Source organism: Myxine glutinosa, chromosome 1 (assembly GCF_964187855.1).
Source record: "Myxine glutinosa chromosome 1, kmMyxGlut1.1, whole genome shotgun sequence".
NCBI lineage: Eukaryota > Metazoa > Chordata > Myxini > Myxiniformes > Myxinidae > Myxine > Myxine glutinosa.
In genome coordinates, this window is record NC_136261.1 from 100,028,261 (window position 1) to 100,040,994 (window position 12,734).

The 12,734-nt window shown below is 51.1% G+C and overlaps 3 non-coding genes across 3 annotated transcripts; all 3 read left to right on the forward strand.

The window, feature by feature from the left end:
* Positions 1–329: 329 nt before the first annotated feature.
* LOC137419994 (5S ribosomal RNA) lies at positions 330–448 on the forward strand. Its single transcript, XR_010983116.1, has one exon. It is a non-coding gene; the product is annotated as a 5S ribosomal RNA (ribosomal RNA).
* A 5,629-nt stretch (positions 449–6,077) lies between these two features.
* Positions 6,078–6,196, forward strand: LOC137420017 (5S ribosomal RNA). Its single transcript, XR_010983118.1, has one exon. It is a non-coding gene; the product is annotated as a 5S ribosomal RNA (ribosomal RNA).
* Positions 6,197–11,733: 5,537 nt separating this feature from the next.
* On the forward strand, positions 11,734–11,852 carry LOC144889998 (5S ribosomal RNA). Its single transcript, XR_013622192.1, has one exon. It is a non-coding gene; the product is annotated as a 5S ribosomal RNA (ribosomal RNA).
* The last annotated feature ends 882 nt before the right edge of the window (positions 11,853–12,734 follow it).

Consider the following 12,734-nt stretch of genomic DNA (forward strand, 5'->3'; position numbering starts at 1 on the left):
GTTTTGAGATATCCTGCTGGATGTATCGTTTTTGGCCCTGTCTCCCAATGGTGAAGAATCATTTTAAAGAATTGTCGGAGCCGGATCCGATTCCAGATCTTCACCAAAATCGAATCATTTCGTCTTTGTCACACACGCCACATCTCTGCCGAATTTAGTCCGAATCCGTCTACAACCTTTTGAGATATCCTGTTCACAAACGGACAGACAGACAAACAGACAGGGGTAAAAAACATAACCTCCATCCACCGTTGGTGGCAGAAAATACGAAACTCTCACTTGGGAAACATTTTCGGTCCTTCAAGTATTTCCAAAGAGAATCAGTTATTGCCTACGACCATACCACCCTGAATACGCCCGATCTCGTCCGATCTCGGAAGCTAAGCAGGTTCGGGCCCGGTTAGTACCTGGATGGGAGACCGCCTGGGAACCCCGGGTGTTGTAGGCTTTTTTTTCTCCTGCAGGGGGAGCCTGGGTCGGCTTTTTTTCCTCCGATTGGACACCATACCACCCTGCAGGCTTGTAGGCTTTTTTCCCTCCTCCTGGACACCATGCCATCCTGCAGTCTTGTAGGCTTTTTTCCTCCTCCTGGACACCATTCCACCCTGCAGTCTTGTGGGCTTTTTTTCCTCCTCCTGGACACCATACCACCCTGCAGTCTTGTGGGCTTTTTTTCCTCTCCTGGACACCATACCACCCTGCAGTCTTGTGGGCTTTTTTTCCTCTCCTGGACACCATACCACCCTGCAGTCTTGGAGGCTTTTTTTCCTCCTCCTCGACACCATGCCACCCTGCAGTCTTGGAGGCTTTTTTTCCTCCGATTGGACACCATACCACCCTGCAGGCTTGTAGGCTTTTTTTCCTCCTCCTTGACACCATACCACCCTGCAGTCTTGTAGGCTTTTTTTCCTCCTCCTGGACACCATGCCACCCTGCTGTCTTGGAGGCTTTTTTTCCTCCTCCTTGACACCATACCACCCTGCAGCCTTGTTGGCTTTTTTTTCCTCCTCCTGGACACCATACCACCCTGCAGTCTTGGAGGCTTTTTTTCCTCCTCCTGGACACCATGCCACCCTGCAGTCTTGTAGGCTTTTTTTCCATCTCCTGGACCCCATGCCACCCTGCAGTCTTGTAGGCTTTTTTTCCATCTCCTGGACCCCATGCCACCCTGCAGTCTTATAGACTTTTTTTCCTCCTCCTGGACACCATGCCACCCTGCAGTCTTGTAGGCTTTTTTTCCTCCTCCTGGACACCATGCCACTCTGCAGTCTTGTCGGCTTTTTTTCCTCCTCCTTGACACCATGCCACCCTGCAGTCTTGTGGGCTTTTTTTCCTCCTCCTGGACACCATACCACCCTGCAGTCTTGTGGACTTTTTTCCCTCCTCCTGGACACCACACCACCCTGCAGACTTGTCGGCTTTTTTTCCTCCTCCTGGACACCATACCACCCTGCAGTCTTGTGGGCTTTTTTTCCTCCTCCTGGACACCATGCCACCCTGCAGTCTTGTAGGCTTTTTTTCCATCTCCTGGACCCCATGCCACCCTGCAGTCTTATAGACTTTTTTTCCTCCTCCTGGACACCATGCCACCCTGCAGTCTTGTGGGCTTTTTTTCCTCCTCCTGGGCACCATACCACCCTGCACTCTTGTCAGCTATTTTTCCTCCTCCTGGAGACGATACCACCCTGCACTCTTGTTGGCTTTTTGTCCTCCTCCTGGACACCATGCCACCCTGCAGTCTTGGAGGCTTTTTTTCCTCCTCCTGGACACCATGCCACTCTGCAGTCTTGTAGGCTTTTTTTCCTCCGACTGGACACCATACCATCCTGCAGTCTTGTGGGCTTTTTTCCCTCCTCCTGGACACCATGCCACCCTGCTGTCTTGGAGGCTTTTTTTCCTCCTCCTCGACACCATGCCACCCTGCAGTCTTGTCGGCTTTTTTTCCTCCGACTGGACACTATACCACCCTGCAGGCTTGTTGGCTTTTTTTCCTCCTCCTGGAAACCATACCACCCTGCAGTCTTGTGGGCTTTTTTTTCCTACTCCTGGACACCATACCACCCTGCAGTCTTGTAGGCTTTTTTTCCTCCTCCTGGACACCATGCCACCCTGCAGTCTTGGAGGCTTTTTTTCCTCCTCCTGGACACCATGCCACCCTGCTGTCTTGGAGGCTTTTTTCCTCCTCCTCGACACCATGCCACTCTGCAGTCTTGTAGGCTTTTTTTCCTCCGACTGGACACCATACCATCCTGCAGTCTTGTGGGCTTTTTTCCCTCCTCCTGGACACCATGCCACCCTGCTGTCTTGGAGGCTTTTTTTCCTCCTCCTCGACACCATGCCACCCTGCAGTCTTGTCGGCTTTTTTTCCTCCGACTGGACACCATACCACCCTGCAGGCTTGTTGGCTTTTTTTCCTCCTCCTGGACACCATACCACCCTGCAGCCTTGTGGGCTTTTTTTTCCTACTCCTGGACACCATACCACCCTGCAGTCTTGTAGGCTTTTTTTCCTCCTCCTGGACACCATGCCACCCTGCAGTCTTGGAGGCTTTTTTTCCTCCTCCTGGACACCATGCCACCCTGCAGTCTTGGAGGCTTTTTTTCCTCCTCCTGGACACCATGCCACCCTGCAGTCTTGTCGGCTTTTTTTCCTCCGACTGGACACCATACCACCCTGCAGGCTTGTTGGCTTTTTTTCCTCCTCCTGGACACCATACCACCCTGCAGCCTTGTGGGCTTTTTTTTCCTACTCCTGGACACCATACCACCCTGCAGTCTTGTAGGCTTTTTTTCCTCCTCCTGGACACCATGCCACCCTGCAGTCTTGGAGGCTTTTTTTCCTCCTCCTGGACACCATGCCACTCTGCAGTCTTGTAGGCTTTTTTTCCTCCTCCTGGACACCATACCACCCTGCAGTCTTGGAGGCTTTTTTTCCTCCTCCTGGACACCATGCCACTCTGCAGTCTTGTAGGCTTTTTTTCCTCCGACTGGACACCATACCACCCTGCAGTCTTGTAGGCTTTTTTTCCTCCTCCTGGACACCATGCCACCCTGCAGTCTTGGAGGCTTTTTTTCCTCCTCCTGGACACCATGCCACCCTGCAGTCTTGGAGGCTTTTTTTCCTCCTCCTGGACACCATGCCACTCTGCAGTCTTGTAGGCTTTTTTTCCTCCGACTGGACACCATACCATCCTGCAGTCTTGTGGGCTTTTTTCCCTCCTCCTGGACACCATGCCACCCTGCTGTCTTGGAGGCTTTTTTTCCTCCTCCTCGACACCATGCCACCCTGCAGTCTTGTCGGCTTTTTTTCCTCCGACTGGACACCATACCACCCTGCAGGCTTGTTGGCTTTTTTTCCTCCTCCTGGACACCATACCACCCTGCAGTCTTGTGGGCTTTTTTTTCCTACTCCTGGACACCATACCACCCTGCAGTCTTGTAGGCTTTTTTTCCTCCTCCTGGACACCATGCCACCCTGCAGTCTTGGAGGCTTTTTTTCCTCCTCCTGGACACCATGCCACTCTGCAGTCTTGTAGGCTTTTTTTCCTCCTCCTGGACACCATACCACCCTGCAGTCTTGGAGGCTTTTTTTCCTCCTCCTGGACACCATGCCACTCTGCAGTCTTGTAGGCTTTTTTTCCTCCGACTGGACACCATACCACCCTGCAGTCTTGTGGGCTTTTTTCCCTCCTACTGGACACCTCTCCACCCTGCAGTCTTGTCAGCTTTTTTTCCTCCTCCTGGACTCCATGCCACCCTACAGTCTTGTGGGCTTTCTTTCCTCCTCCTGGACACCATACCCCCCAGCAGTCTTGTGGGCGTTTTTTTCCTCCTCCTGGACACCATACCACCCTGCAGTCTTGTAGGCTTTTTTTCCTCCTCCTGCACACCATACCACCCTGCAGTCTTGTAGGCTTTTTTTTCCATCTCCTGGACCCCATGCCACCATGCAGTCTTGAAGGCTTTTTTTCCTCCTCCTGGGCACCATACCACCCTGCTCTCTTGTCAGCTATTTTTCCTCCTCCTGGAGACGATAGCACCCTGCACTCTTGTTGGCTTTTTGTCCTCCTCCTGGACACCATACCACCCTGCAGTCTTGTGGGCTTTTTTTCCTCCTCCTGGACACCATACCACCCTGCAGTCTTGTACGCTTTTTTTCCTCCTCCTGGACACCAAACCACCCTGCAGTCTTGTGGGCTTTTTTCCTCCTCCTGGACACCATACCACCCTGCAGTCTTGAAGGCTTTTTTCCCCCTCCTGGACACCATACCACCCTGCAGTCTTGTGGGCTTTTTTTCTTCCTCCTGGACACCATACCACCCTGCAGTCTTGTCGGCTTTTTTCCTCCTCCTGGACACCATACCACCCTGCAGTCTTGTAGGCTTTTTTTCCTCCTCTTGGACACCATACCACCCTGCACTCTTGTAGGCTTGTTTTTCCTCCTCTTGGACACCATACCACCCTGCACTCTTGTAGGCTTTTTTTCCTCCTCTTGGACACCATACCACCCTGCAGTCTTGTAGGCTTTTTTTTCTCCTACAGGGGGAGGGAGTGTTGTTGGCTTTTTTTTCTCCTGTAGGGGGAGTGTTGTCGGCATTTTTTTCTCCTGCAGGTGGAGTGTTGTTGGCTTTTTTTTTCTCCTGCAGGGGGAGAGTTGTCGACTTTTTTTTCTCCTGCAGGGGGAGTGCTGTCGGCTTTTTTTTTCTCCTGCAGGGGGAGTGTTGTAGGCTTTTTTTCTCCTGCAGGCAGGGTGTTGTTGGCTATTTTTTTCTCCTGCAGGGGGAGTGTTGTAGGCTTTTTTTCTCCTGCAGGCAGAGTGTTGTTGGCTTTTTTTCCTCCTCCAGGGGGAGTGCTGTTGGCTTTTTTTTTCTCCTGCAGGGGGAGTCTTGCAGGCTTTTTTTCTCCTGCAGGGGGAGGGAGTGTTGCAGGGTTTTTTTTTCTCCTGCAGGGGGACTGTTGTAAGATTTTTTTCTCCTGCAGGGGGAGTCTTGGAGGCTTTTTTTCTCCTGCAGGGGGAGGGAGTGTTGTAGGGTTTTTTTTCTCCTGCAGGGGGAGTGTTGTAAGTTTTTTTTTCTCCTGCAGGGAGAGTGATGTTGGCTTTTTTTTCTCCTGCAGGGGGAGGGTTGTTTTGATTGTCTGCGATTTGTGCTGTCTGACACGCTCGCTGGTATGTTCGTTTTTGCCGCACTACTCCTCGCCTTCAACTACAACTACCACTACTACGAGCCTTCAACTACTCCTAACGACCACGAGTACTTCCACCACCCCTATTGGCCTACTACGATTACAACGAGCCCACTTTTATCAGTACCGCCACTGCGACTACGACTACGACTACTAGCTGACTACTACCACTCCCACAAGCCGAATAAAAACCACTCGTACTACTGCCACCACTACCATTACCGATAAGGAATTGGAAAGAATGCGAGGGTTCTCCATTGAAAAAGAAGATCGTGATGGAAAAAAAAGTTTCAAATGGAAATTAAAAGTAAACTCGAACGGCACTCAGAAGAGAGCATACCTCCACCAGGTGCGCTGGTCACGTTTTGTATTCCAGAGTTCCCCTTAACTACCATAACTTTTTGAGATATCCTGCCAGAGGCTATATTGTTTGGCCCGATGGTGAAGAATCACTTTAAAATTCTACGAGATGGGTCCGGATCCAGATCTTCACCAAAATTGAATCGATTCTTCCTTGTCACACACACAACCTCTCCACCAAGCTTCGTCCAAATCCGTCCATAACGTTTTGAGATATCCTGCTGGATGTATCGTTTTTGGCCCTGTCTCCCAATGGTGAAGAATCATTTTAAAGAATTGTCGGAGCCGGATCCGATTCCAGATCTTCACCAAAATCGAATCATTTCGTCTTTGTCACACACGCCACATCTCTGCCGAATTTAGTCCGAATCCGTCTACAACCTTTTGAGATATCCTGTTCACAAACGGACAGACAGACAAACAGACAGGGGTAAAAAACATAACCTCCATCCACCGTTGGTGGCAGAAAATACGAAACTCTCACTTGGGAAACATTTTCGGTCCTTCAAGTATTTCCAAAGAGAATCAGTTATTGCCTACGACCATACCACCCTGAATACGCCCGATCTCGTCCGATCTCGGAAGCTAAGCAGGTTCGGGCCCGGTTAGTACCTGGATGGGAGACCGCCTGGGAACCCCGGGTGTTGTAGGCTTTTTTTTCTCCTGCAGGGGGAGCCTGGGTCGGCTTTTTTTCCTCCGATTGGACACCATACCACCCTGCAGGCTTGTAGGCTTTTTTCCCTCCTCCTGGACACCATGCCATCCTGCAGTCTTGTAGGCTTTTTTCCTCCTCCTGGACACCATTCCACCCTGCAGTCTTGTGGGCTTTTTTTCCTCCTCCTGGACACCATACCACCCTGCAGTCTTGTGGGCTTTTTTTCCTCTCCTGGACACCATACCACCCTGCAGTCTTGGAGGCTTTTTTTCCTCCTCCTCGACACCATGCCACCCTGCAGTCTTGGAGGCTTTTTTTCCTCCGATTGGACACCATACCACCCTGCAGGCTTGTAGGCTTTTTTTCCTCCTCCTTGACACCATACCACCCTGCAGTCTTGTAGGCTTTTTTTCCTCCTCCTGGACACCATGCCACCCTGCTGTCTTGGAGGCTTTTTTTCCTCCTCCTTGACACCATACCACCCTGCAGCCTTGTTGGCTTTTTTTTCCTCCTCCTGGACACCATACCACCCTGCAGTCTTGGAGGCTTTTTTTCCTCCTCCTGGACACCATGCCACCCTGCAGTCTTGTAGGCTTTTTTTCCATCTCCTGGACCCCATGCCACCCTGCAGTCTTGTAGGCTTTTTTTCCATCTCCTGGACCCCATGCCACCCTGCAGTCTTATAGACTTTTTTTCCTCCTCCTGGACACCATGCCACCCTGCAGTCTTGTAGGCTTTTTTTCCTCCTCCTGGACACCATGCCACTCTGCAGTCTTGTCGGCTTTTTTTCCTCCTCCTTGACACCATGCCACCCTGCAGTCTTGTGGGCTTTTTTTCCTCCTCCTGGACACCATACCACCCTGCAGTCTTGTGGACTTTTTTCCCTCCTCCTGGACACCACACCACCCTGCAGACTTGTCGGCTTTTTTTCCTCCTCCTGGACACCATACCACCCTGCAGTCTTATGGGCTTTTTTTCCTCCTCCTGGACACCATGCCACCCTGCAGTCTTGTAGGCTTTTTTTCCATCTCCTGGACCCCATGCCACCCTGCAGTCTTATAGACTTTTTTTCCTCCTCCTGGACACCATGCCACCCTGCAGTCTTGTGGGCTTTTTTTCCTCCTCCTGGGCACCATACCACCCTGCACTCTTGTCAGCTATTTTTCCTCCTCCTGGAGACGATACCACCCTGCACTCTTGTTGGCTTTTTGTCCTCCTCCTGGACACCATGCCACCCTGCAGTCTTGGAGGCTTTTTTTCCTCCTCCTGGACACCATGCCACTCTGCAGTCTTGTAGGCTTTTTTTCCTCCGACTGGACACCATACCATCCTGCAGTCTTGTGGGCTTTTTTCCCTCCTCCTGGACACCATGCCACCCTGCTGTCTTGGAGGCTTTTTTTCCTCCTCCTCGACACCATGCCACCCTGCAGTCTTGTCGGCTTTTTTTCCTCCGACTGGACACTATACCACCCTGCAGGCTTGTTGGCTTTTTTTCCTCCTCCTGGAAACCATACCACCCTGCAGTCTTGTGGGCTTTTTTTTCCTACTCCTGGACACCATACCACCCTGCAGTCTTGTAGGCTTTTTTTCCTCCTCCTGGACACCATGCCACCCTGCAGTCTTGGAGGCTTTTTTTCCTCCTCCTGGACACCATGCCACCCTGCTGTCTTGGAGGCTTTTTTTCCTCCTCCTCGACACCATGCCACTCTGCAGTCTTGTAGGCTTTTTTTCCTCCGACTGGACACCATACCATCCTGCAGTCTTGTGGGCTTTTTTCCCTCCTCCTGGACACCATGCCACCCTGCTGTCTTGGAGGCTTTTTTTCCTCCTCCTCGACACCATGCCACCCTGCAGTCTTGTCGGCTTTTTTTCCTCCGACTGGACACCATACCACCCTGCAGGCTTGTTGGCTTTTTTTCCTCCTCCTGGACACCATACCACCCTGCAGCCTTGTGGGCTTTTTTTTCCTACTCCTGGACACCATGCCACCCTGCAGTCTTGGAGGCTTTTTTTCCTCCTCCTGGACACCATGCCACCCTGCAGTCTTGGAGGCTTTTTTTCCTCCTCCTGGACACCATGCCACCCTGCAGTCTTGTCGGCTTTTTTTCCTCCGACTGGACACCATACCACCCTGCAGGATTGTTGGCTTTTTTTCCTCCTCCTGGACACCATACCACCCTGCAGCCTTGTGGGCTTTTTTTTCCTACTCCTGGACACCATACCACCCTGCAGTCTTGTAGGCTTTTTTTCCTCCTCCTGGACACCATGCCACCCTGCAGCCTTGGAGGCTTTTTTTCCTCCTCCTGGACACCATGCCACTCTGCAGTCTTGTAGGCTTTTTTTCCTCCTCCTGGACACCATACCACCCTGCAGTCTTGGAGGCTTTTTTTCCTCCTCCTGGACACCATGCCACTCTGTAGTCTTGTAGGCTTTTTTTCCTCCGACTGGACACCATACCACCCTGCAGTCTTGTAGGCTTTTTTTCCTCCTCCTGGACACCATGCCACCCTGCAGTCTTGGAGGCTTTTTTTCCTCCTCCTGGACACCATGCCACCCTGCAGTCTTGGAGGCATTTTTTCCTCCTCCTGGACACCATGCCACTCTGCAGTCTTGTAGGCTTTTTTTCCTCCGACTGGACACCATACCATCCTGCAGTCTTGTGGGCTTTTTTCCCTCCTCCTGGACACCATGCCACCCTGCTGTCTTGGAGGCTTTTTTTCCTCCTCCTCGACACCATGCCACCCTGCAGTCTTGTCGGCTTTTTTTCCTCCGACTGGACACCATACCACCCTGCAGGCTTGTTGGCTTTTTTTCCTCCTCCTGGACACCATACCAACCTGCAGTCTTGTGGGCTTTTTTTTCCTACTCCTGGACACCATACCACCCTGCAGTCTTGTAGGCTTTTTTTCCTCCTCCTGGACACCATGCCACCCTGCAGTCTTGGAGGCTTTTTTTCCTCCTCCTGGACACCATGCCACTCTGCAGTCTTGTAGGCTTTTTTTCCTCCTCCTGGACACCATACCACCCTGCAGTCTTGGAGGCTTTTTTTCCTCCTCCTGGACACCATGCCACTTTGCAGTCTTGTAGGCTTTTTTTCCTCCGACTGGACACCATACCACCCTGCAGTCTTGTGGGCTTTTTTCCCTCCTACTGGACACCTCTCCACCCTGCAGTCTTGTCAGCTTTTTTTCCTCCTCCTGGACTCCATGCCACCCTACAGTCTTGTGGGCTTTCTTTCCTCCTCCTGGACACCATACCCCCCAGCAGTCTTGTGGGCGTTTTTTTCCTCCTCCTGGACACCATACCACCCTGCAGTCTTGTAGGCTTTTTTTCCTCCTCCTGCACACCATACCACCCTGCAGTCTTGTAGGCTTTTTTTTCCATCTCCTGGACCCCATGCCACCATGCAGTCTTGAAGGCTTTTTTTCCTCCTCCTGGGCACCATACCACCCTGCTCTCTTGTCAGCTATTTTTCCTCCTCCTGGAGACGATAGCACCCTGCACTCTTGTTGGCTTTTTGTCCTCCTCCTGGACACCATACCACCCTGCAGTCTTGTGGGCTTTTTTTCCTCCTCCTGGACACCATACCACCCTGCAGTCTTGTACGCTTTTTTTCCTCCTCCTGGACACCAAACCACCCTGCAGTCTTGTGGGCTTTTTTCCTCCTCCTGGACACCATACCACCCTGCAGTCTTGAAGGCTTTTTTCCCCCTCCTGGACACCATACCACCCTGCAGTCTTGTGGGCTTTTTTTCTTCCTCCTGGACACCATACCACCCTGCAGTCTTGTCGGCTTTTTTCCTCCTCCTGGACACCATACCACCCTGCAGTCTTGTAGGCTTTTTTTCCTCCTCTTGGACACCATACCACCCTGCACTCTTGTAGGCTTGTTTTTCCTCCTCTTGGACACCATACCACCCTGCACTCTTGTAGGCTTTTTTTCCTCCTCTTGGACACCATACCACCCTGCAGTCTTGTAGGCTTTTTTTTCTCCTACAGGGGGAGGGAGTGTTGTTGGCTTTTTTTTCTCCTGTAGGGGGAGTGTTGTCGGCATTTTTTTCTCCTGCAGGTGGAGTGTTGTTGGCTTTTTTTTTCTCCTGCAGGGGGAGAGTTGTCGACTTTTTTTTCTCCTGCAGGGGGAGTGCTGTTGGCTTTTTTTTTCTCCTGCAGGGGGAGTGTTGTAGGCTTTTTTTCTCCTGCAGGCAGGGTGTTGTTGGCTATTTTTTTCTCCTGCAGGGGGAGTGTTGTAGGCTTTTTTTCTCCTGCAGGCAGAGTGTTGTTGGCTTTTTTTCCTCCTCCAGGGGGAGTGCTGTTGGCTTTTTTTTTCTCCTGCAGGGGGAGTCTTGCAGGCTTTTTTTCTCCTGCAGGGGGAGGGAGTGTTGCAGGGTTTTTTTTTCTCCTGCAGGGGGACTGTTGTAAGATTTTTTTCTCCTGCAGGGGGAGTCTTGGAGGCTTTTTTTCTCCTGCAGGGGGAGGGAGTGTTATAGGGTTTTTTTTCTCCTGCAGGGGGAGTGTTGTAAGTTTTTTTTTCTCCTGCAGGGAGAGTGATGTTGGCTTTTTTTTCTCCTGCAGGGGGAGGGTTGTTTTGATTGTCTGCGATTTGTGCTGTCTGACACGCTCGCTGGTATGTTCGTTTTTGCCGCACTACTCCTCGCCTTCAACTACAACTACCACTACTACGAGCCTTCAACTACTCCTAACGACCACGAGTACTTCCACCACCCCTATTGGCCTACTACGATTACAACGAGCCCACTTTTATCAGTACCGCCACTGCGACTACGACTACGACTACTAGCTGACTACTACCACTCCCACAAGCCGAATAAAAACCACTCGTACTACTGCCACCACTACCATTACCGATAAGGAATTGGAAAGAATGCGAGGGTTCTCCATTGAAAAAGAAGATCGTGATGGAAAGAAAAGTTTCAAATGGAAATTAAAAGTAAACTCGAACGGCACTCAGAAGAGAGCATACCTCCACCAGGTGCGCTGGTCACGTTTTGTATTCCAGAGTTCCCCTTAACTACCATAACTTTTTGAGATATCCTGCCAGAGGCTATATTGTTTGGCCCGATGGTGAAGAATCACTTTAAAATTCTACGAGATGGGTCCGGATCCAGATCTTCACCAAAATTGAATAGATTCTTCCTTGTCACACACACAACCTCTCCACCAAGCTTCGTCCAAATCCGTCCATAACGTTTTGAGATATCCTGCTGGATGTATCGTTTTTGGCCCTGTCTCCCAATGGTGAAGAATCATTTTAAAGAATTGTCGGAGCCGGATCCGATTCCAGATCTTCACCAAAATCGAATCATTTCGTCTTTGTCACACACGCCACATCTCTGCCGAATTTAGTCCGAATCCGTCTACAACCTTTTGAGATATCCTGTTCACAAACGGACAGACAGACAAACAGACAGGGGTAAAAAACATAACCTCCATCCACCGTTGGTGGCAGAAAATACGAAACTCTCACTTGGGAAACATTTTCGGTCCTTCAAGTATTTCCAAAGAGAATCAGTTATTGCCTACGACCATACCACCCTGAATACGCCCGATCTCGTCCGATCTCGGAATCTAAGCAGGTTCGGGCCCGGTTAGTACCTGGATGGGAGACCGCCTGGGAACCCCGGGTGTTGTAGGCTTTTTTTTCTCCTGCAGGGGGAGCCTGGGTCGGCTTTTTTTCCTCCGATTGGACACCATACCACCCTGCAGGCTTGTAGGCTTTTTTCCCTCCTCCTGGACACCATGCCATCCTGCAGTCTTGTAGGCTTTTTTCCTCCTCCTGGACACCATTCCACCCTGCAGTCTTGTGGGCTTTTTTTCCTCCTCCTGGACACCATACCACCCTGCAGTCTTGTGGGCTTTTTTTCCTCTCCTGGACACCATACCACCCTGCAGTCTTGGAGGCTTTTTTTCCTCCTCCTCGACACCATGCCACCCTGCAGTCTTGGAGGCTTTTTTTCCTCCGATTGGACACCATACCACCCTGCAGGCTTGTAGGCTTTTTTTCCTCCTCCTTGACACCATACCACCCTGCAGTCTTGTAGGCTTTTTTTCCTCCTCCTGGACACCATGCCACCCTGCTGTCTTGGAGGCTTTTTTTCCTCCTCCTTGACACCATACCACCCTGCAGCCTTGTTGGCTTTTTTTTCCTCCTCCTGGACACCATACCACCCTGCAGTCTTGGAGGCTTTTTTTCCTCCTCCTGGACACCATGCCACCCTGCAGTCTTGTAGGCTTTTTTTCCATCTCCTGGACCCCATGCCACCCTGCAGTCTTGTAGGCTTTTTTTCCATCTCCTGGACCCCATGCCACCCTGCAGTCTTATAGACTTTTTTTCCTCCTCCTGGACACCATGCCACCCTGCAGTCTTGTAGGCTTTTTTTCCTCCTCCTGGACACCATGCCACTCTGCAGTCTTGTCGGCTTTTTTTCCTCCTCCTTGACACCATGCCACCCTGCAGTCTTGTGGGCTTTTTTTCCTCCTCCTGGACACCATACCACCCTGCAGTCTTGTGGACTTTT